The sequence below is a fragment of the Sceloporus occidentalis genome, unplaced genomic scaffold (genome assembly GCF_023333645.1).
Source record: "Sceloporus occidentalis isolate IW3139 unplaced genomic scaffold, rSceOcc1.0.p SCAF_4, whole genome shotgun sequence".
In the NCBI taxonomy this organism is placed as follows: Eukaryota; Metazoa; Chordata; class Lepidosauria; order Squamata; family Phrynosomatidae; genus Sceloporus; species Sceloporus occidentalis.
The window spans coordinates 6,546,408-6,571,910 of NW_028316984.1; the positions used below are offsets into that span (position 1 = coordinate 6,546,408).

At 39.7% G+C, this 25,503-nt stretch overlaps 1 pseudogene across 1 annotated transcript in view; it reads right to left on the reverse strand.

Annotated features, from left to right (window-relative positions):
• Nucleotides 1-2,195: 2,195 nt before the first annotated feature.
• The window catches only part of LOC149313464 (transcription factor AP-2-delta-like), a 62,742-nt pseudogene continuing 39,434 nt past the window's right edge, over nt 2,196-25,503 (reverse strand). Inside the window, exons 7-8 of the transcript XR_016280828.1 lie at nt 18,669-18,782; nt 2,196-6,690 (exon numbers count right to left, since the gene is read on the reverse strand). The product of XR_016280828.1 is annotated as a transcription factor AP-2-delta-like (transcript). The remainder of the gene's footprint in view (nt 6,691-18,668; nt 18,783-25,503) is intronic.

Here is a 25,503-nt window from a genome sequence, read left to right on the forward strand (position 1 = left end):
GTTATCAAAGAGGACTCAGTGGTTGTCACCATGACTGCACAGAATGCTGTTATCTTCCCACTGAAGTGGTACCTAGAATCATAGAACCATAATTATCTATTTATCTACTTGCTCTTTTGCATGCTTTTGAACTGCTAGGTCGGCAGAAGTTGGGACTAGTGACAGGAGCTCACTCCAACACATGATGCTTGGGTCTTGAACTGCTGACCTGTCAACCTTGCAATTGTTAGAGTCACCATCTTAACCATTAAGCCACCACTAGATAGGGCATGGAAGCACCTGCTATCAACTGTTAATGACTGTACACAATCATATAGTAAAACATAACTATAATGGCCAGCTGAGAAGCTGGCAGTGGCAGCCCTATTTGCTGGCTTGATATTTGTGAATCTTTAAAATCCTGTGTCATATTTAACATGTTACTTGCTGATAACCAATGATTTGAGATCCATTGTTCAGTAGTTGAGGTAGGTAAAAGGCTATCCTGGGATAAATAGTCCTAAACATAAGCCCCGGCCTGAGTCTTGCACTCCTGGCCCTTGACAGAGATATTTTGAAAGATATTATTCACTAAGGCAGAGACACAGACCACTGCATTGTTTCTACCTCAAAGAAAGGCATGTGGGGCTCCCAATTTGTCATTTGCCTGAAGAAAGGCAAATTTGGCTTTCGTCAATCCATCTTGTGCTACAGAGGAAAGGCTTGTTCCTGCCAAAATGTCTTGTCTTTTTGCTTCTCCACCACCTTAAGGATGTTACCAACCTCTGCATCTAATGACTGTAACAAGAAGACCCCCAGTGAACAATATCACAATTAGGAGATTGCATCATGGAATTTCCTTAAGATATTTGTCAGTAGGGGTGTTACACTTCTCTCTTCTTCTTCTGCTCCTACATCCCCCTCCCTGTTTTGTTTTGTTTTGTTTTACATACAAATGCAGGGGAGCAGGGCTTGTCCTCTGGCCTACAATCAGATATTTTGAATTGGATGTAGCCTGAATATACTTGAGGATGACCAGTATGGTTAAATGAAAAGTAGGTGAAGAGTGACTATGACTATATTATGTTTAGTCACCATAACTGGCTTCATCTCCTCCATCAAGAAATAAATAACCAGGCAGACAGAGCAAGCAGATGCAGGGGAGATCAATGGCCAGACTGTCCCAAATCTAGGAGGTGAGGCCAGAGGCCATGGTTATAGGCCTCCTCAATTTAAATTTCTCAGTCTAGTGTTTGTTTTGACCTAAAGGCACCAGATCCTGTCTGATCTAGGAAGCTAAGCATGGTCAGCCCTGCTTAGTACATGGATGGAAGACCACCCACAAATACCAGGTGTTGTGGGCTATATTTCAGAGGAAGAGACTGGCAAAACCACCTCTGAGTATTCCTTGCCTAAGAAAACCCCATGACATTCATGGGATTATCATAGGTTGAGAGGTGACTTGAAGGTGATTGCACACACATACACACAATGTTGATCTTCACACATTCCCACTATGGTTGGTAGCATCTTTGAGGAGAAGGCTGGGCTGGGCTGGGCTCTTAAAAGCTTCACTGACTGATGTCTCTGTGTCAGAATGATGTTGAAGCCACAAAAGTAAGACAGGCCATGTTTCCACCCACTAGTCCAGAACGGACTTTGCCCCATGTATGTCATGCATTTGACAGATAGGTCCAAGCCTGATAAGGCTCATGTTCTCTTCCAAGTCAGTTGGTGAACTTCACTAGGTGCAATTTTCTCCTTTAGAATACCTCTGTAGTCATGGGAGGTTAAAAAAAAAGCTGAAGAGAGATTGTCGTTTGCTATGAAATAATTCTCCATGAACAGAAGGGGACTTTTAACGGGACTTCCTGTGACCTTCTTATGCTGCTAGTTATTAGGCTCTGTGCATATAGTTATTAGTGTGTGTGTGTGTGTATTTCAGTCCCTTTAGCATTATCTGAGAGGCAGAAGGTGAACAAGGAATGACAGTATAGTAATGGAGAAAGCTACAGCCTGCCCATTGCTTTGTTGCAGTTGTGGAAGACACTGGTCTTCTTGCAAAAGGAGAAGTGGGCAGAGCAACTCCATTTTCCCATGCTATTACTGTTCAGAAATCTTAGAGACTGAAGTTATTTCCATGTTCATAAATCAACATAGATTTTATTGTCGTGAAATGTTCACTTAAATGTGGTCATCATCTTCAGAGACTCATCTTGTGGAGAAGTTATATAAGAAACAGAATGATAATGGAGGATGCATTTCACCACCAAATTATAACTTTGTTGCATTGTATGGGGGAGGAAGAAAAAATGATCTTTGCTTCGCTTGTGACCAAGTGCTCACTCACATTTAAGTACAATCACAACAACTGCTATACAGAACAGAATCCATCATACAAAAGGAGAATTGCTTATAATTACTACCAGTAAAAGAAATTGACATCTGACCTTTACTTGATGTAGGAAAATGAGATCATCTTCTCAGCCAGCACTTTTACACTGTCCATGAGACAGCCAAGGAGGAATCATAGAATCATAGACTTGGATAGACCTATGGCTATCAGGTCGAATCCTCAATGGAGTATTTGAAATTGTACACATCCAGTATAATTCTTTTTACCATGATGTTTCTTACAACCTGCTCCTCTTGCCTTTTAAAAAGTAAACAGTTGGAATAACAATGTTACTTCTTTGAACATTACGAGAAATTCAGCTTTGTTTGGATTAATTGGCAGCCCTTTATGGTTTGTTAATTTCTAGAGCAAAAAGGGTTTTTTATCTTATTTTCAATTATATATTTTTGAAAATACGATAAAATCATATATATTTAAAAATCAACCAAGATTACATGGAGTGGAGTTCAAAGTTGCAAATAAAGAACAGGATGTCCCCAGGTTAGTGCTTTGATAAAACAAACATGCCTGTGAGGAAATTTCAAAAGATATCAACTGTGGGTGGTATTTACACAGAGGTTTGAGAAAACTGTACATTGCATTTGCTTGTAATATTTTATAGAATATCACATCAGAGCTGAAAGTGTGTCATTTCACACATGTCACAACAACAATCATGATTTGCAACTGAATGCTCAGGAAGCACTCAAGCTATGCTATGTTCAAGCTGCAGACCACCTCCAGTTTTCTGACAAGTGTTGTTGTCCGAAAAACAAACAAACAAACATTTTTTTCCAACATTTGTTTTACATGTCCATACAGTCCATATTTAGGTGTTTTTTAAACACCTAAAACATGACCTAAGTATTAATGTCCTGTCTTGTTGGAGAAAAGAGATGGCAACTTTTTGATGGTGAACAAGAGAAGCAACAAAACAATTCTTAACTACTTCTGAATATGAATGGTGGGAGGACACCTCAAGTTCTGAAACAATTTGGCAGTGTTTCAAATTTAAGGGGAGATTCTTAGTTTTTACCACCTTGAAATGCAGTGGCCTGATTACCTTGGGAGCCTTTTCACAAAATATCACAAAAAGTTTGGACACATAGCTCCAAATATTCACCCACCTTTGATCAAGAAAGTATTTGGATCATGTCTGAGCGTTTAACACAATCTGTCAAAAGCAGCAGCCATTGTTAGATCTGATCATTAATGTCTGTTGGGCACAACAAGAGTGTAATTAATGATAGTTAGAGCAGACTGGACAACTGCTTCCCTTGTTCCACACAGAATATTACTGCCATTTTAACAAGAAATCAAAATGGTTAATTTGAAATCTGGACCCAAAGGTATACACAATTTGTTCAAATAGTTTGGAGAGCATCCACAACATTTATACAATCATACATTTAGTACAATTTGGTTAAGTTATAATAAACTGAAATGTAGATGCGGAGAGTTCTGTTGTAGTGCCACTGATTTTAAAGGCACCCTTTTGTCCCCCCCCCCTCCAATGGAACAAATTATTGAATCAGCCACTTGTTTCATAATCTCTGCATGGGAACAGAAATGCTTATCATGGTTATTGTGCTTGTCGTGGATAATCTAGCCTCTGCTAAAGACAGAAGGGCTGGCTTCATAATTTGCAACCCCTGATATGTTTCATTACTCTTCACTAAACTCAGACCACAATGAGGTGAATAAACTCTAACACAGATCACTGTGAATATCTGGCACTATTATTCTGTCAACCAGTTTTGACAAAAGTCAGTAAGTTAACTTGAGTAAGCCAATCAACTGTGAGGTCAAAGGTCTTCATCAGCATCCGCTCCCCCCTCAAGAAACCCATTAGCTTGCTTAAGTGAGAAGTTGACTCACATGAGCAGTGGAACATCCAAGCCACAGACACATACAAAACTTCCCTTTCTAAATATGAACCGGAAAAACAGAACTTGCAATTTTCTCAGTGTACAAAGCAGGGGCCATGATTCAATGTGAAATCACAGGATAAATATTACTCAAGCAAAACACTCCAGTGAACCAATAGGTTTAAACCACAGCCTACAAGTGTTTGTTTTTAGATTACAGTTCCCAGATTTTCAGGGCCAGCATTGCCAATGTACATGGTTTGGGGATTTGAGGAGTTGTAGTCCAAATAAGTAAAGTCAGGATTTATAGTATTATCAAAACCAATTCTGTGGGTTTCCAATGGCATAGGTTACAGTGTGTGCAATGCCATCTTAGATAATTATCATATACTGTCAGGTTATAAACTTGAGCCACATGAATTCTGCATGGGGAAATAGGCCAAATATCCCTTCATATGTCAAGTATCACCTCATAATTTTGGATAGTATAGGCACTGTTAAAGACACAAGGGTTGGCTTCAAAATGAGCAATCTGATACATTATGAAGTAGGATATGTTCCATTGTCTTTAATGAAAAGTTAATTGTTTTTGTTGCTATGTGCCTTCAAATCATTTCTGACTGATGGAGACCCCAAGGCAAACCTATCACAGGATTTTCTTGGTGAGATTTGTTCAAAGGGGGTTTGCCTTTGCTTTCCTCTCAGGCTGAGTGTGAGACTTGTCCAAAGTCACCCAGTTGGTTTCCATAGCAGAGCAAGTATTCAAATCCTATTCTCCAGAGAAATGGAAATAACTAAATAATAGTCCAGTGCTGAAACCACTACACCACACTGGCTCTCAGTGAAAGGTTGCTTACACTCTGGGTTTTGGTAGGTGTTATGAAGCAGTTATATTACATTAGAGTGTGATATTATTTTAAGAAGAAAAAGACTTCGGTTAAGGCTTACTGGTTAATCCAAGGGTTACTCTTTAAGCAACAGCTATTATAAATGTGTATTCTTAAAAAATGTTAACAATATTCCAACATTCTCTGAATGAGTGTAAATGGGGACCATAATGCTGCCTAATCAATCCTGCTGACAATACCTTGATTCCTTATGATTACTTACTGTAACAGACATTATGCATTTCTGATGTGCCACTGAAGCCTACTTAGATACATCTCTTGTGTCAAACGTTTTCAGACATAACATCCAAAGTGTATAGGGCCCCTAGGAATGATCCTGGCTCACCTTCTATATTCTTCTGGGAAGTCTCTGAACAGTGCTGCCAGTCATGGTTAGTTGAACTAAAACTCTTGAAGGTGTGGGGGGAAGAGATGGAAGCATCATAAAATCAAGAAAACACAATAGACTTCTCCAGTCACCTATTTTAACCCAACAGAACATGCAATGATATATGGTTTTCTGCTGAGTTGGAATTCAGATACCAAGACCAAGGGTGGTAGAGGATGGTCAAGCTGTTATTGATTATGACCAAAGAGATGAAGGATATGGTCTCAGTCACCAAGCTCATGCATTTTAATCTGTGCCACCCAGCCAAGTCAAGGTACCTAGGATACTCCTTGAAAAAGATGGGCATAACCTTGATGTGGATTTCCCATAAACTCCCAGACCTCAGTTTTTAGCTCCAGTAACACTGTGTTTATTATTTGCAAGGTCTTCAAGTTCTTCTATTTCCCATTCCAGGCATTCTTCCATATCATCTCTCAAGGGCAATAGAAAGAGGCACTGTTTTTGGTTTCATCCATTGAATGGGTGATGAGATACAAGTTCACCAGGAGCTGCATATCCCATGATGTCATATTTTCTTAGTTTCTGATGACACTGTCCAATCACTAAACTGGAATAGGTTAGTGTAGTGTTGCTTCTTCCATGTCTGGAAGCTCTAAGAAATAAAATGCATCAGAGTATCATATGCAATGATGATTAAATGTATGTGAACACATACACACTCTCACACACGCATACACACAAAATGCAGGTTAGAGAGCAATGGTTTAAAAAAGTGACTTCTTCACATGGTTATTCTACATCACTGTCCTTCAGGTTGCTAGGGTTGGTGAGTTTGGAAAACCCTTTCCCCCTGAGTCAGTTTGGTCCAGTGGAACTAAGTCACCCTCAATGAGATATATAGATATATAGATATATATATAGATAGATAGATATATGTTTTAAAAAAAATATCAGCAGCATGTTTCTCTGGAAATAGATTCTGTTTGATGTAGCTAGTCTGTCTTTTCTGTTTTGCCCTCTTTCACAGCAGCCTCTGAAGTTTTCCGCAGGGGGGCCTTCTCTGAGTTGGCATGTCCTTGGCCAGATTCTGCTGCTCCACCATTTTTGTGTGTTGTGTGCTTTTCCAAGTAGTTCAGCATTTCGCTGAGAACAGTTTGGAAAGTGCTGAGGGCAGCACATATAGCTGGAGTTCCAAAGCCATGAGTGATCAAACTGTAAAGCAGGGAGAAAGAGAGAGAAATATTGAAGAGTTTACTGCACACAGATTTTCATTTTGCTGAAATTGAAGACTTGCCCACTAAAATATTTATTACTGTTGAGAAAAGATGAGGGGAAAAGAAATCAAGGCCAGACACAATTTCAAAGGTTGATTTTCTGGTTGGAGGGTCTGAAGCATCTGGAGACCAGATCTTCACCCTGCAAGCACTGCAAGAGGGATCTTTGAATTCTTCTGGCATAAGGTGTGGCTGTTACATTCTCCAAAGCAATACAATGTGACTCTCAATAAGACCGGGTAGTGGGATGATGAGGTAGTGTATGTGCATGCATGTGCATACACACATGCATACTCACACACCCAACCTCAAAGCTACAGTGATTATAGACATTACAAATCTTGTAAGGAACATCAGTATTGTACTCCTCAATGACTTGTGACCCACTCAGACACACAAATCTGGCCACTAATATCCATTACACCTTTTACAGGTTTTCAGTAGGTTAATAATAACCTCACAGCAATAACAATGTCTATCAGTGTGTCATATGTTGAAAGCATATAGATGCTTATGATTCCTTACCCCCTTTGGCTAATACAAATGGGGAGCGGAACAAGCCATTTTCATCCAGGAATAGCATGGAGCTACAGTGTTATTCCCAATCTTTTCTAAAATTTATGGTTCTTACCTAAATTACATTTCAGAGAAGACAGAGGCATCAGATTTCTCTCTGGTAACTACTGCATTGTGTTTAATTTGGTTTTCACTGGGAATTGAATTTGGATTGGCAACTGCTTTTCTGGGAGATGCCTAAGTACCTTTAAAAGATTCCTAGTAGTTACAATGAAGTTTCTTGACATGGAAGTTCAGCGGTAGAGAAAGCTTTACATGCTTATTTCTTTCCACTACATATCTGGTGAATAAACAGCAACAAAACCAGTGGGAAAAATGTTGACAACCTATATCCATTTCTCAAAAGTCTTTTACAGCTTTGGGTGTCTATGAACTACCTGTCTTGTCCTGAAGCATTATAAGATTTCTGATCTTATGGGACATCAATGATGACGGGGATGGAGGAGGGAAGTGGCTGTATGGCAGCTATTTTCTCATCCTCTTATGTCTCCATGCAATATCCTGTTATCCTTTCCCTTTATGCAACATGAGTTTATCTATTCTGTTGTTGGAGTTAAATAGGAATGGAAGAGGAATCAGCCCTCAATTGGTCTACAGGATTGCGTTTTTGGGACTTACTCAGATGGTTGGCTCTAATTTGCCACACCTGGGAGTGAGGTTGGGTGTGATGTTAAATGCTTAGGTTGTCCCAGTGAACACTTGGCGGCACAGTGTCTGGTGGACTATCCATGCATCTGGTTCTCAAACCAGGGGCTAGGATGATATTCTCTGTGGAGACTTAAACAGACGTGGTTCCCCATCCCTACTCTTAGACTATTTCTCAGGGATTTAGGGCACTTGCCATTTATCAGCTAATTCTAGGTTCTGTCTGGAGTCACCATTATCAATTTATGGTCACCCAAGTTATGATAGAGATTAAATAAGACAGGCCAAGTTTACATCAACACTCCACTTAAATATCTTCAAGTCTAAGAGTTGAATATTTATTTGGGATATTTATTTGGGAAGGGACAGGCCCTTTTGGTACTGTTTCAGGCTATTTATTGTAAAGAGTCATATAGATACATGGATATACTGTACATATGCATTCCCTTTAGGGCAGTGGTTCCCAACCTTCCTAATGCTGCGACCCTTTAATACAGTTCCTCATGTTGTGGTGACCCAAACCCATGAAATTATTTTCATTGCTACTTCAATTAAATAGGTGTTTTCTAATGGTCTTAGGCGACCCCCATGAAAGGGTCATTCGACCCCCAAAGGGGTCCCGACCCACAGGTTGGGAACCACTGCTTTAGGGAGAATTGGAGACATAACATTGTCTGGGCATTTCAGCTTTAGTTATTTAGTTAGTTATTTAGTTATATTCCATAACATTATATGGAAGGTATTATTATCCCATTAAGTTCCATATATGGCACCTTATACTAAGCTTTATAACTATCACATAATTAGGACATTCATAGGGACTTTCTCTATTGAGCTCTTTAACAGGCTCGGCAATAAGTAATACATGTAGGAACATCAGCCTTCTAAACCAGTTAACATACAACATTCTCCTTCTGTTATCATAATCAGTTTCCCACTAATCATATAGTTTTCCAGAATGTCTGCCAAGTCATGCAGATAATTCTTAAAGGCTTTTATATATTTTACATATTCACCATCTTATCCTCTATCATATTCTAAGCCATTTTCATCTTTTTGAGGAATGTTACAACTCTTAACATGCTTCTGTGTAACAGAGGTATTCAAGGATTAACCCTTAAGCACTTCTTAAGCAAGTCTTAACTGCATTTATTACATGTAAGCATATATCTCCCAACTTTACCTAAACCAGCATTTTAGGGCAGCATGACAGGGCTTATCTCAGGAAGGCTACATGTAGCCTTCACTTTCCACACCGGAGGTCTGCCTAAGTGGCCTAATTATGTGACTCACTCTTAGCTCTTTTATTTTCTTCTCATGCCCATTCAGTGTCTTGGTTATCCAATCAGATGTTTAGATTCTTAACATTTTGTCCTGTGCACTCGCATCTAGTGCACACCCCACTTTTAAAACAGAACCTTTTGTCAGTTATCTCTCATGTATGAACTAACAGGTGACCTGAGATTATTCTTTGTAGTTTATGGGCCTGCACAGACAGGCCAAAATAAAGCTGCTTTAGGTCATTTTGGAGGTATGCTGTTAAAATGACACATGCATCTTAAGAGTCCAGAAGGTGCGCCAAAGCTGCACTCCAGTCCTTAGGACTGGAGCGTGGCTTTGGCACAGCATCTGGCTTCTTAGGACACATGCATCATTTAAATAGCATACCTCCAAAGTGACCCGAAGCAGTTTTATTTTGGCCTGTCTGTATGGGCCCTGTGTTTACATTCTTGAAAGAAGCATCTGGCAGTCTTCCCAGACTTGAGATCTAAACAAGATTTTTCTTTCTTTTTTAGAAGACAATCAATGAGGAGACAATGTCATGAATCTTAGGTTCTATATACTGCCATATATAGGTTTCTATCAGGTTATATGCTCTTATGTAATGATAGCTAAACATTTTAATGATATATGCACAGGCTTAGGAGTCACCAACTAAAATTCATTTGGCCTGTAACATAAGAATATTCCATTTAAACATTAAGGCTTCCCTACTGATCTTGACTAGAAGCAATGGGAGATGCAGGGTTCCTCCTCTGCTTGTACTCAATGCAAAGATAAGTTCAGTCCAGAAAATTTTCTGACCTGGCCTTGGTGCTAGGTTGGTGTCAATCTCTTAGAATACATCATAGGACTCAGTGTCTATCTCTATTGAGTAAGGAGGCCTATGCTTTTGGATTGCACACTATAGTTCTAGGGCTGAGTTTAACAAAAATGACGTCCTGTTTAATCCCAATACATCTTTTCTGTTTACATTTTAGGGAAATTGGTATTTTCTTTCAAGGCCTTGGGCACCTGACTTCTAGAACTTGAGAGAGGCAGAGAGGTTGGGGGAGAAGATCTTCAGGGACCATGGTATCACATTCCTGGATAACTGCAACAAGAATGAAGAAGGGTCTGAGGAGGCATCTATCTGAGGAAGAGGGAAGTAATACCTCAAGAAGGAGCCATCCCTCAGCAGATGAACAGATATCTTCTTGCATAGTGGAGGTGAGCTTGTGCAAAGTTATTTCCACTTCCTTATAAGTTACAATTATGAAACAAAAGGAGTAACTTGAATGCTTGCTAAACTATAATTGCAATGTGAGCAAAAACCAAAAAAAACCAGTCAAGTTGGTGGAGGCAGCAAATTTTTGAGCTAGCAGAGGAAGTGAGGCTTTGGGAGAGAAGCAGCTCATCTGCATATCTTTCCATCAGCCTTTGCTGAAGTCACTGTGAGCAAAAAAGCAGCTGGGCTGGGATAAGCAGTAAGCTTTTGAGACAACAGAGAAGTAGGTGAAGGTCTCTGTATGTAATAGCTTGTCTTTCTATTTTTCCCCATCAGCCTGTGCTGAAGTTAGTGTAAGTGAAAAATGCCAACTGAGTTAGGAGAGACAGTAAGATTTTGAGCTGGCAGATGAGCTAGTAATTGAGAAAATGAAGCAACTTATTTGTGTGCTTATTTTCATCAGCCTTGCTGAAGTTCCTATAACCAAAAAAAGCAGCCAGGTGGGATGAAGGAGCAATGTCTGTGTGTGCCTTGCAGTGTGTGCAGTTATAGGCCATATAGATATCACAGGGAAAAAGAATAGAAAAATAACTGTAGAGATGAAGGCAGAATAATCTATAGTTGTCTGATGCAGTCTATGTGCAAAGTTTATCGTCTTGCCAGAAAATATCACCAGCTACACCTGCAGCAAGTGCAAGTTGGTAGGTCTCTTGGAAGAGAAGATCAGTGAACTAAGGCTGTCTGTGGAGTCCCTTCAGTGCATCAGAAAACATGAGGACTTCCCGGATAAAACACAGGGAGAATTGATCTTACAGAACCAACAGGAAGAAACTGCTAAGGAAAATGAAAGAGGTCTGTAACAGTGAAATAATGTCCTGAATAACGGTCACTATCAGGATCAGACTATACAGAAGGTATTCAGAACTGCTCCAGTTAATCACTTCCTACATCTTCATGAGGATAGCAGCAGTGTAAATACTCAAACAGGAAATCAGCAACAGGGTATACCTGCATGCCAAGGGAGGAGTAACCAAAAGAGTCCTCCTCCTTTGAGTAAATCACCATATAGTTATAAAGCTTTGGACAGGAAGCTGTAGGTTTATAAGGCACAGATGGTATCCCCACAAATTCTGCCATTGAATGATAGATGATTACTTAGGGACAGGAAAATACTAAAAGTAATTGACTGGCTATGTAGATAGTGCAGATGTGAGAGGTTTGGTTTTTGGGACCACAGTCTTCACTTCTTAGACAGAAAATGATTGGCTAGAGATGGGCCATCACAAAGACTTGGAAAAATGTCTTTGTTATGAGCATGGTAAGTCTGATCAATAGTGCTTCAGACTAAATCCTTGGGGATTTGGAGCCTAAAGGGAAGCATGGGCCTTCTCAGTAGATGCTCCCACTCTCTGGTATGCCTTTCCATGGGAGGCTAGGCTGGACCCCTTCCTGCTTTCCTTTCACCAGCAGGAAAATGTATTTTTATTTAAATAGGCTTTTAATATATAATCTTAATAGGGAGGCTTTTATATGGGCTGTGTGCTCTACTTGCATTTTAAACTTTTGTATATTTAAAATAATTTTATATTGTTTTAGCAAGATGATTTTAATTGGGTTTTAAAAAATTGTTTTTAATTGGGTTTTAAAAAATTGTTTTAAATGGTGGTACAGTGGTTAAATGCCGGTACTGCAGCCAATCACTCACAGTTACAAAGTTGTGAGTTCAATAAAATCCAGGGGTTCTAGGGTCAACTCAGCCTGGCATCCTTCCAAGGTCGTTAAAATGTTGGGGGCAATTAGCTTACAACTTTGTAAACCATTTAGAGAACTGATTAGTTCAGTATGAAGTGGTATAGAAATATAGCTGCTATTGTTATTGCTAATAAAATTTATCTGTGAGCCACCTTGGGTCCTTTTCTTGGAGAAAGGCAGCATGTCAATGAAATTAAATAAATAAATAAATAAATAAATAAGCAAGCAAGCAAGCATGTGAATTCTAGAGGAGAAGCTGAGGGAGAGAATGGGATCCACAGAAAAACTAACAGTAAATAAGTAAGTTAACAAAAAAAACAAAAAAAGCTTCCAATGCCTATGTCCCAATGCACAGAATTTGGAAAAAAAACAAGATTAGCTTGACATTTTAATGCAGGAAGGTAAATTTGACTTTAAAGGCATAACAAAGACCTGATGGGGTGACTCCTATGTTTGGAATATAAAAAAAGAAGTTTATAACCTATTCCAAGGGAACAGATGTGGGAGAAAAGGAAGAGGAGTAGCTTTGTGTTACAAAGACAAATTCACTTGTACAGAAATCCATGAGAGTGATCAGAGTAGACCTATTGAGAGCATTTGGGTAAAAATAAATGAATTAACAGTGTGGTAGAAGTTTACCACAGACCACCAAACCAAGAAGAAGTGGTGGATAAAGTTTTCAGAAACAAATCTCAGAAATTTCAGTGATTCAAGAATTAGCAGTTATGGGGAACTTCAGCTATCCTGATATCTGCTGAGAGACTAATTCTGCTAAGGATAGGATGTACAACAAATTCCTGATGTGCCTTGCAGATAATTTTCTGTTTCAGAAGACACAGGACAGAATTACAGGATTTGCAGACTTGATCCTGACCAATACAGAGAAACTGGTCACTGGAATCAAAGTACAGTGCACCTGCGTCATATGCAGGCATGCCTTACACGGCATATGCTGGAAGCCACACTGGAAGAAGCGGCACCGTGCGCTGGAAGAAGCAGTGATGTACATGCTGCACGCTGCCATGGGCATGAGCCCCATTATCTTTAATGTGGCTCGAGCATACGCGAAATTTCCTTTACGTGGGGGGTGGGGGTCCACAACTGATCCCCCACGTAAGGGAAAAGACCACTGTAGTTGGTACTTCAGGGGGGAGTGGCCCATAACTGTGGGACAGGGCAAAGAAGACTATAGCCAAGCATGGACCTTGGATTTTTTTTAAAAAAGCTGATTTTAACAATTTCAGGGAATTGCTAGTTAGAATCATATGGTTAGAGACACTAAATGAAAAAGACAAGGGGTGAGAGTTCTTGAAGCAGATGCAAAAAGCATAATTACATACAATCCCATGAAAGGAGAAAAATGGTAAACTTTTGAAACAGCCAATGTGTCTGCAGATCAAAATCAAGAATAAAGTAAGAAGAAAAAAGAGTATTATAAAGAATAGCAGGAGATTCAGTGTGGCGTATTGGTTTGAGTATTGGACTGTAATTATGGATACCAGGGTCTGAATCCCTGCTAAACCATGGAAACCCACCTTGGGCAAGTCATACTCTGTCAAGCTCAGAGAAGGGCAAAGGCAAATCCTCCCTGAACAAATCTGGCCAGAAGACCCCATGACAGGTTCTTCTTAGGATCACCATAACTCAAAAACAACTTGATGTAACACAAGAACAAACATGGAATGAAAGAAAGGATGAACCACCAGGATTAATACTATAAAAAGAGAGCTGAAGCTATGAATGAGCTGAGCCTTGCTAGGAAAACAAGGAGTAACAAAAAGGGGTTTCCCCCCAAAGTTTTCAGGCAAGGAGACAATGGGGCCACTATGCAATAAAATGCTAACAAGTCACAACAAAAAAGCAGAACTATTCCATACTTAACTCACTTCATTTTTCTGAATTTCTGAACAAATTGTGTTTTTCCATATAGCAGACCTTGCCAAGGAATCTGGATTACAAATCAAGACTGATACGGATTTAGTCAAGAATTACCCTGATAACCTAAATGAGTCCAAATCTGCAGGGACAGATGAACTGCATCCCAGAGTACAGAAGAAATATGCTGATGTACTCTCTGAAGCCCTTGTCATCATTTCTGAGAAATCATGGAGAACATGTGAGCCATCAAAGAACTGGAGAAGGGCAAATGTTGTCCATCTCTTTTAAAAAGGTAAGGAGGAAATGATGGTGGTGGTGGAGGTGATGGTCATCCAGGAAACTACAAACCAGTCAGCCTGACCTCAATAGCAGGAAAAAATATTAGAACAGATCATACAGGAGCCTGCTTGCAAGTTTCTTGAAGACAAGACAATTATCTGCAACAGCCAGCATGGGCTTATCAAGAAAAAAGCCTTCCAAACTAATCTTATATCTTTTTTAAATCAGGTCATTAGTTAACTAAAATGTCTGACCTTTAAACTGGAAAGAAGTCTTTAGTAGAGTTCTTCAGGGCTCTGTCCTAGGACCATTAATGTTCAACATTTTTATCAATGACCTAGATGACAGAGTGGAGGAAATCCTTATGTTTATAGATGATTAAAAAAAACAAGGAGAGGTGGCTAACACATTGGAAGATAGGAGCAGAATTCAAAAGGATCTCGATAAACTAGAAAAACAGGGAAAATTTAATAAAATTAAATTCAATAGAGACAAATGCAAAATTCTACATTTAGACTACAACAACCAAATGCAGAGGTTTAGGATGGGGAATACATAGCTCAGCAGAGTTACATGTGAAAAATACTTTGGAATTATTGAAGATTATAAATTGAACATGAGCCAGCAATAGGATGCTGCAGCAAGGAAGGTGAATATTATTTTAGCTTGACTTAAAAGAAACATAGTTTTCAAGTTGAAAGAAGTAATAGTCAAGTAATAGAGAAGTAATACTGTGTGCTGGTTAGGCCTTTTTTTGAGTTCTGCATCCAGTTCTGGGCACCTCATTTTAAGAAGGATATAGACAAGTCAGAACAGGTTCAGAGAAGGGCAACAAGGATGTTAAGAGTTATGGAGAACAAAATATAAGAGGAGAGGTTGGAGAAGCTGGGCTTGTTCAGCCTGATGAAGAGAAGACTGAGGGGAGACATGACTGCACTCTTTAAAGACCTCAAGGGCTGCTACGGAGAGGAACGGGCAGGTCTTCCCCAGGTCTAATGGTTTTAAGTTATATGGGGATAGATTTCAATTGATCATTCGAAGGAACATCTGAACAGTAAGAGAGGTTCAACTATGGAACCAGCTGCCTAAAGAGGGGATGTGTCTCTTTCTACGGGCATCTTCAAAAAGAGAGTGGACAGCTACCTGCTGAGGAAGCTTTAGCTGGGTTGGACTTGATGGCCCATGAGGTCCTTTCCAATTCTATGTTGCTATGATTATGTTCTAACAGTCATGGTTGGAAATTAATGAATTACTTTTTATAGGTTCTTGGAATAAGTCCAACTTGGAACTACCTGCCAGCATATCCTGAAGCACAGTTGGCTGTGGTGGCCTGTATCAGCTGCTAGGAGGCCAAATTAATGGAACCACCCCCAATAACTCCCACTCACTAGAGTAGATGATAAAATATTCATCATCTGTAGCAGAAAATGCTTTAGTTCTTCTAGCAGAGAAAGCTTGGGATCATCAAGTCGTAAATCTCCTAGAGTTGTCTTTTCAGAATCTGGCGTGAGTTTAAAGCATTACAAGATTCTCAACATGGTTTAAAGGTTTCCTTTTTTATTTATTGTGGCTCCTGTTTTTATGTCCAATAATAATAATAATAACAATAATAATGCCAGAAGTCTTACTTATTAATAATTGTCTTAACACAGGTCCAAAGTCACCCTTTCATGAAGCAAAAGGGAAATACAGCTGGGGACACTATCTTCTGTGAATGGCTGATAAAAAGAGTCATTCAGTTTATAGAAAGTGTCAGGTGGGCAAAGGTATAGACTCTTTGGAGCACCCATTAGACTCTGATAGTATAGGCAATAATTCTTCCCTCCTTTGCTTTGCAGATGAAGTAGCAGAATGACACTGATAGCTGTAGGAGTCTGGAAAAAAATCATTTAGCCCACTAAAACAATCCAGATAGTAATTGGAGGAACAAAATAATCATTCATATTTCTATAGAGTATTCAGAAATATAAGGGGGAGGGGGAGATCAGAGAGGAGTTGCAGTATATATAGCCCATCATTATACATGTTAACATATGCAACTGTGTCTAGAGGAAGGCAGGCCTCTGTCATGTTTTAATGATACCATTTCATATATGTGAAAGCAGCCAAAATGGCCCCAAGTCTTGGACTTTTCTTTGGCAGTCACAAGGTCTCTCTCACCCACTCCCACCCACCCTTCCACCCCCAGGGTGAAATAGCTCACTTTTATTGCAAAGGAAACATTTCCATGTGCTATTTGGGGGGGGGGGCAACATGAGGACGATACCATCTGCCTATCTCCAATTTCAAGCAATGGCCAAGTCTGTATCTTTCTAAGAGCAGAAGTTGCTATCAAATATTTACAACATGCTGTGGCTGGGAGATGATCCTCAAAGAGATCCATGTTCTTCTGCCCTGCTCATTATGGAAAAGCATTTAATCCTCTGACTTCAACCATCTCTACCAGCAACCTCCACAATTTCTGGTCTTTTCTTCACAACCTATTCAAGATGCTAATCGAAAAACTTAAACAACAGAGCTGTTTCAGAGTGTTGTCGAGGCTATAGCTTCCCTGTTAAATGAATACTCTTCCCAAGTACACATGCAGCCCCCGCTCTTTGCAGTCACTGTCCCCTGCAGATGGTTTCCTGATAATCAGTTATGTTTCTATCAGCACAGCCTCCTCATTTCTGATGGGCAGTGTTGGGCAGTGTATTAAGCCGATGTCAGAATAGATCACTGGGAGGATTACATTTTTAGATTGTAAGCCTGAGGTCAGGGAACCATGCAATGAAAAATAATAATAATTGTAAGCCGCTCTGAGAGCCTTTAGGCTGAAGGGCGGGGTATAAATACCGCAAATAAATAAATAAATAAATGTGGAACCCACAACTACACTTTTAGTGGTCTCCATGCTACCTGTGCTGCTGGAATCCACACATACAATTATTAAATGCTATAAAAAGTTCTACAATAGATCTGATGGCTGTGCTTCTGTTTCTTTTGCAACAACAACAGCATTGCAGTACTGTATAATATTCTGGAAAATATGATACACTGCCATAACACTACAAACTGTTTCACTTCCACAGTTTAGAAGCTAACCCTAGAAGGATCCCATTATTACACTATCCAATAATGACCATGGGTACTTCATGAAGTATCAGGCATGTTTGTTCCATCTATTTGGTTCAGCTACATTGATAAAACTGATACTTGCAATAATCTAATCAAATAGATTAGACCAAGAACAAATGTCCATTTAGGTGCAGCACAAGTAATCTAGTACTCCATTCCTGCTTCCATCTGACTTGGTATACACATACTCTTACTACTTCCTTTGTTCATAGCAGAGTGGTAGAAAAGAAACCTTTGCTTCTTTCTGGAACCACTAGAGAGCACTTCACTGCTTACTTTTAACAAATGAGTTTGAAACATGTTTCTTTTGCATCCTAGCCTTCGTCTGCAAGCACATCTTCATGAGATCAGATTTCAACCCTGAATTTGTGACCAGAGACTCTTCCCCCCATCAAAGATGCATGCAATTCATAGAAAAACTGAAATGGTTTGAGTTGTTTAATTATTAATTTTAAATACACACATCTCATCTATCATCTAAACTATTCAAAGCAGCTAACTGTTAAAACAAACCTAAGTCAAACAAAATTACCAAGGTAGAAGAAACAAGTACAAAGCATTTATTAAAACAAGTTACTATCTTTCAGTAATAAAATCAAAACAAATTCAATGCAGGAGCTTTGAAAATTTTCATAGTTCTGTTTAGCTTTCTTATCAGGGAGTTTTTAGCTATCTGAAGGAAAAAATCCTCCAGAGCCTGGGTGCAGCCATTTGATCAATTCTTACTGTTACGTCTTGGGCAGAGAATTGTGCACAAAACCACACACACCTCCTCCCCACCGCAAGGTTCCCTCCTCCCAGATCCCTTGAATTTTGTTAATCTAACTGTCAGCAGTGAACTGTGGAAGAAGTCCCCCTCCAGATTTCTCCTTCCTCTCTCCTCCTCTCCCTGATGCGCCTGCTGTCAAGGACTAGGCTGTCGAAAGCTCCTGAGATTTGGTAACCAATGAATTGTGCAGATGTTTGTTCCTTCCACCTACCCACCCCATAACGTGAATGACTGGTAGTTCACTCTGCAGTTTTAACACATCCTGCTCCTAATGTCAAATGTGCTGGCAGAAGTACACATTGTCTCAGCTTCTGTTCAAGTAGCATAATGACAGATAAAATGATCACCAACATGTCCCATTTCAGATTTCTCTAGGTAAATGATTCCATAAAAGAAACTTAGAAGGTCATACCTGAAATGTGTTAAATGTCTCTGGATGTCAAGGTCCAATATTGGAGTGGGTCTAGAGGATCCCAAAGGTGATCTGTCTTGGCTAAGGAGGTCCTGGAATTCTTTACATATTTGCCTAGAATCAGAACAGAGGCATAACTGTCAAGGTCACATGCTAGGTTTGTTATGAAAGTAATCTTCCCCCTCATATGTCCTATTCATACCACTGCAGTAGTATTATTAATTTCAGTATCGAATATAAGGCATGATTCATTAAAAAGTAATGCTTGTTAAGGTAGAAGACAGTAGGAAAGGAGGAAGGCTGCATTCCAGATGGATTGGCCCAATTAAGGAACCCAAGGCCCTGGATCGGCAAGGTGATGACAAGGTGACATCAAGGTCTCTCATTCATGGAGTTGTTACATGTTGAAGTCAATTTGATGGCAGCTAACAACAAACAACAATAATATTTTCTAAATTTTGTCAGTAGAATGAGTTAAACCAGAGATGGCCAAGTTGGAGTAGGGAGGGCTTCTGGTCTTCGAGTAGTCATCCAGGGGATGATTTGGAAGTTGCTTTTAGAATCATAGAATTATAGAGTTGGAACAGACCTCAAGGCCATTAAATCCAACCCCCTGCCATCCAGGAACACACAATCAAAGCACCTCCAACAGACGGCTATCCAGCCTCTGTTTAAAAACCTCCAAAGAAGGAGACTCCACCACTCTTGTGCGTTCCACTGTCGAACAGCTCTTACTGTCAGGAAGTTCTTCCTTATGTTGAGGTAGAATTTCTTTTCCTGTAGTCTGCATTCATTGCTCCATATCTTAGTCTCTGGAACAGCAGAAACTAATCTTGCTTCATCCTCAACATGACATCGCTTCAAATATTTAAACAGGGCTATTATGTCACCTCTTCACCTTCCCTTCTCCTGACTAAACATACCCAGCTGCCTAAGTCACTCCTGATAGGCATGGTTGACAGACTTTTCACCATTTTGGTTGCATGCTCCAGCTTGTTCACATCTGTTACGTCTTGGGCAGAGAATTGGACACAGTATTCCAGGTGAGGTCTGACCAAAGCATAATAGAGTGGCACTATTACTTCCCTCAACCTAGGCACTATACTCCTATTGATACAGCCAAGAATCACACTGGCTTTTTTAGCTGTCAGATTACATTGTTAACTCATGTTCAACTTGTGGTCTACGAGGACTCCTAAATCCCTTTCACATGTAGTCTTGTTAAGCCAAGTGTCCCTCATCCTATATCTATGCATTTCATTTTTTCTACTTAAGAGCAGTACCTTACATTTTCCTTTTTGAAATTCATTTTGTTAATTTTGGCCCAGCTTTCTAATCTAGAGAGGTCATTTTTAATTTTGATCCTTTCTTCTGGGGTATTAGGTACTCCTTTTAATTTGTTATCATCTGCAAAATTCATAAGCATGCCCTCTATTCCTTCATCTGTGCCAGTCAACCAATTACAAATGCACTTAACACCTAACATCTTACATTGTCAAGCCATATTTTACTAGCTTATTGAATATAGTGGGGGACCTTTTCAAAGGCCTTACTGAATCAAGCTATCAATTAATATCAATCAATCAATCAATCAGTCAATAGTAGTCCATTGTGGTTAGAGTTTCCAACACTTACAAGTCAGTTCACGTAGTTAATTATATTATAGTTACTGTTTATTTAAAATAACTTTTTACTTTCCTATTTCTTAAAGGTAGCTAATGTAATTTCTTTTTAATTACTTAAAAAACAAGCAAATGTTACAAGAACACCCAAATGTTTCAAGACTATGCCCTGTGCTACACAAATACTCTTCTCTTTTTTTATCATCTTGTCACTCCAATAACCACAACAAAGTATAGGGCAACATCATGAGCTAGTGATTGAACCATGTGATATTCTTTCTCCTTTATTAGTGAGGTTATGTCCTACAACTATGCAAGCAACTAAAAATCCATGTTACAATTCAAAAGGAATGAAATTCCATTGTTAAATTACAGTCATAATGCAATTTAGTTATGTCTAGATACTTGAAAAAATGAATTTAACTCTTTCTGAAAAGATTCTTTTTCTGCAGTAGCAAGTACTCCTGTGCTAATATGTCTAGTGCATCATGAAGCCATTGTCATTATTCCTACCTCTGCTAATGGACTGGAATTTATGAATATGATTCAGTCCATCTGTTTCTCTTTCTAGTCTTCCTTTTGTAATTTCCATGTTCAAGGACTGTGACCTGTAAATCCCTTACTTGTACGTCCAGGAAAGTTAAAATGTTCTGCAACTGTTTTCTGAGTATTACCATTTTTAATGTCAGATTTGTGTCTATTTATCTTGTTTGTACAGTCCTGTTTGTACAGTGTAGGTGGTCTTTGCTGGCATAGGATGGCATATATCACATTGGAGGAAAAACAAATAAATGCACCTCTGATGTTGTGGGTGATGTTATTGGCCCCTGTAATATTGCTCCCAAAGTAGAAGTGGGGACAAAGTTGGCATCATTATTACTTATTATTACTGTACTTGTTATGACTGATAGGAACCCTTGGGGCTGTAATCTAGGCTCCCAAGTGGAGAAGTGTTCCAAATGAATAATCTAAAATATCATGGTGATATTCCAACGGACTTGGAAAAAGCTCAGTGACCCTTCAACCTGGGAGTGTGTCAGCTACCAGGCCTCATTTCCCTCCCCTCTTCTCTTCCTGGAGTCTGGATTACAGCCCTGGGGTCCCTATCAACTAAATTTAGGTGGGGTGCTTGTCTTTTCTCCATTGCAGCACACAAAAAGTGCATACATTTGTGACAGTGTGTGTGTGTGTGTGTGAGAGAGAGAGAGAGAGAGAGAGAGAGAGAGAGAGAGAGAGAGAGAAGACATCATTTTCCCAGCCAGATTGCTTGGAAACTGTTTTAAAATGAAAGTAGAGGGTTATTTCCCCTTCATTTCAGCCTTTATAGTGTCAAATCCTGGCTCCAACAATCTGTAATGGGAATCATTGGAGTGAATAAGCCTAAAGAAATGCTCATTCCATTCTTTCTTTGGGAATGCAGCTTGAGTGAAGGTCCATCACTCTTGGAAGGAAGAGGTCATTTTGAAATGGCAAGCCAATGGGTATATAGCTATATGAACTCTTTGCCCCAGTAGTGACCACAATTTTGTTCTTCACGTGTGATAATACATCACATGAATTGCCTTGTATTTGAAGTAACCTTGCTTCTCCCTCACTGCAGAAGGGCCCCAGATTGGAGTTCCAGTTTCATGTGTGATAAGGTTCTTAGTCTTAGGCAAATGTTTTAAGATTCTGTTTCATCTTTACAGTCTAGGTGGAGTAATTGTTTTTATGGCCCCTTTGGGAAGACAAAGGGCTTCACAGAGGCCTGTTTGCCTCTGCTATATAGTTGTGCATTTTTGAACACTCTGATTCTAATGACTGCATGTGGCCTAATAAAAGTAGTGGTTGTTAAGTGATTTGTAGACCACTTCATGCTAGATATAGCCAAAGGAGATTGTTTGAAGAGGGGTTACATATCAAGTAGGAAAGAGGCTCACTTTTCAAGGAAGCAGAAATCTTGCTACTTTCATGGGAGTCTTTGATATTGTATAGGTTATTTGTGGCTACCTGATTCTTGCCACCAGGCTTCATGTCATGGTACTGACAATGTTAGAAACACATCAGGGATGAAGGTCAGAAATCTGTCAGGACTGAAAGGTCTGCCCACTGGACTGGGACATAAATTAGCACTCAACCCTATGCAAAAATATGGTCTGGCTGATAAAACAATTGGATTGGGAGTGCTTTAGGTTAAGCCACATACATGCATGAACTAGCTGGTGTCATATATATGAGCTTAAATGGTTTGTGGATCAGGCTAGAAAGCTGCAATTCATAATGTACTTATCCAAATACAGCTCTTTTGGCTCTGTTGCATTCAGCAGAACTACAGTCGGCCCTTCTTATACACAGAATTTTTATACACAGATTCAAGCATACGCGGTTTGAAAATGTTCAAAAAAAGTATACATTTCAAATATTAAACCTTGATTTTCCATTTTTTTATAATGGATACCATTTTGCTATGTCATTATATTTAATGGGACTTGAGCATACACAGATTTTGTTATACACGGGGGATCTTGGAACCAAACCCCAGCGTATAACAAGGGTCCACTGTATTTGTAACTATATCCCCTTTTAGCCATGCACAATAAAAGCACAAAGAAAAGGAATAACTCTTTAGAAATTCACTTTTGCCATAAGCAGAGTTATGGAAATGTGCAAGGAGAGGAAATGGAACTTATTCTTCCTTAGCTATTTAGACTGTAATACCTGTAAGGGGTTTTACACTGTGCTAGAATGCCATCTGAGAGAGTTTTAAGTGAGACTGAATGAAAATGAGAGTCAAGTCATTGTTGTATTGGCCAATGTAACTACACTGGCATGGGTGGTGATGTGGTGGCAAGGATAAAATGCCCACTGGTGCTGAGATGACAAGGGGCCAGCCATGCTGGAAGCAATGTTTGTTAGGAGAAAAGGCTATTCTGTCAGCTCCTATGCTACTTGGAGCTCACAGAATATTATCTATGGTAATAGAGTTGGCTTTTTGATTGCTATCCCTCCCACTGCTGCTATATACCATTCCAAAAAATATCTTACTCTGGCATACTACACTCGTGTAAGGCATCAACAGGACTTTGCCTCAGTATGTGCAAGAATCTCAGCCTGGAGAAATGTTTTCAGATTTATGAAAAGAGCTGGCCCATTAGAATGGATGAGGAACTCCGCTACGAAAGGCTGTAGACTTCAGATGTCATGGAAGGACAGCAAATTGTTAGTTAACTTTTTATTATTATCTTTCTCATGCTAAAGATGGAGAGAGGGACTTATGGGATTTTCTGCTTCCATCTTTGCCAAAATACCCTAGTGTTCAGCACTATGCATCCTGATTTAGGGGTGGGGACACCATTTGATCCCTCATTTCAGGGTGTAAAATACTTGAGCTGGCCATGAAACCCTCAATCAATCTACTGCACCTAATGTGATCGGCATAAAATTGGATGATGTTATCCCAGATAGCTTGTGGACTGGTCGGCGATGGACAATTGTCCCCCAGAGGACAGGATCAAGATTCAAAATGACCTGAACAGACTTGAAAACTGGGCCATAGCTAACAAAATGAAATTCAACACGGTGAAATGTAAGGGTGGAAAAATGAAAAGCACAGATATAGGATGGAGGACACCTGGCTGAATGAAACTACATGTGAAAGGGATCTAAGAGTCCAAGTAGACCATACGTTGAACATGAGTCAACAATGCGATGCGGCAGCTAACAAGGCCAATGCGATTTTAGGCTGCATCAATAGAAGTATAGTGTCTAGATCAAGGGAAGTCATAGTGCCACTATATTCTGCTCTGGTCAGGCCCCACCTGGAATATTGTGTCCAGTTCTGGGCACCACAATTCAAAAAGGACATTGAGAAACTGGAGCGTGTCCAAAGGAGGGTGAATAAAGTAGTGAAGGGTCGGGAAACCATGTCCTACGAGGAACAACTTAGGGAGCTGGGGATTTTTAGCCTGGAGAAGAGAAGGTTAAGAGGTGATATGATAGCCTTGTTTAAATATTTTAAGGGGTGTCATATTGAGGAGGGAGCAAGCTTGTTTCTGCTGCTTCAGAGAACAGGACCCGGAACAATGGATGCAAGCTCCAGGAAAAAAGATTCCACCTCAACATTAGGAGGAACCTTCTGACAGTAAGGGTTGTTTGACAGTGGAACACACTTCCATTGATAGTGTCCCTCCTTGGAAGTCTTTAAACAGAGGCTGGATGGTCATCTGTTGGGGATGCTTTGATTGAGAGTTCCTGCATGGCAGGGGGTTGGACTGCATGGCCTTTGTGGTCTCTTCTAACTCTATGATTCTGTGATTCTACATTAGATACTGTAATTTTGTAAGACCTGGCAGGTCCTCACTAGGAAACAATTAGACAGCTCTGTGCCGGACCTCTCAACAAAATCTGTTATATATCTGTCTTTCTGACCAAGAATACCTTCGTAATGCACATCCTCATTAATCGAAGGACATATTTCTACACGCTTCAAGAATTTTAATATAGACTTTGTAATACATTATTGATAACACTGGACTTTGCATCAATGTGTAAACAGTGGGATTTGCACACTTCCCACTGAATAATTCTCTCAACAAGATACAGGAAGTAGCCCTGTATTGAAAATCCTTTCCTCAGTGGTGCTCTGTAGGCATTTGACTAGATTCACCATCAATAAGTAAGCCAAGTACACAACCTCATGCACCTAATTTATTTGCATGCCTATCGAAAAAGTTTCTGAAGGAATAACCCCCATGTTTGCCAAGTGTTTTTTTTTCTGAATAAAAGTTCCAAGAAGGTTTTTTCTGGTCTAGAACAGTGTTAATTGGAAATGGCTGCAGGGCTCACACATTTGCAACATGCAACTATGCAATTCTTATTCTGTCCATCAGAGGGCAATAAAGACATGCTAGAAAACAGACAAAATTGAAGACACACACCACCACCACCAGCCACCATTCATAAGGTAGTTGATTCCAGTGATGCACCATCGGCTCCAAACTTGAGATCTCCATCTCAAACTCTCATTCTCATCAAAATGACATGCTCACATGAAGAGTTTAACAATGGAAATTCTATGTGTGTCTGGGTCCTTCTTTACAAGTATGGACAAAAAATGGAGGGGCGATGGACTTTCAAAAAACAGTAAAGGTAAAATCTTGTGTAGTTTCTCATCTCTAATATTACATTGCTTCATGAGGTGCATTTTTGTGTGGGGGTTTTGTGTGTGTTTGTTT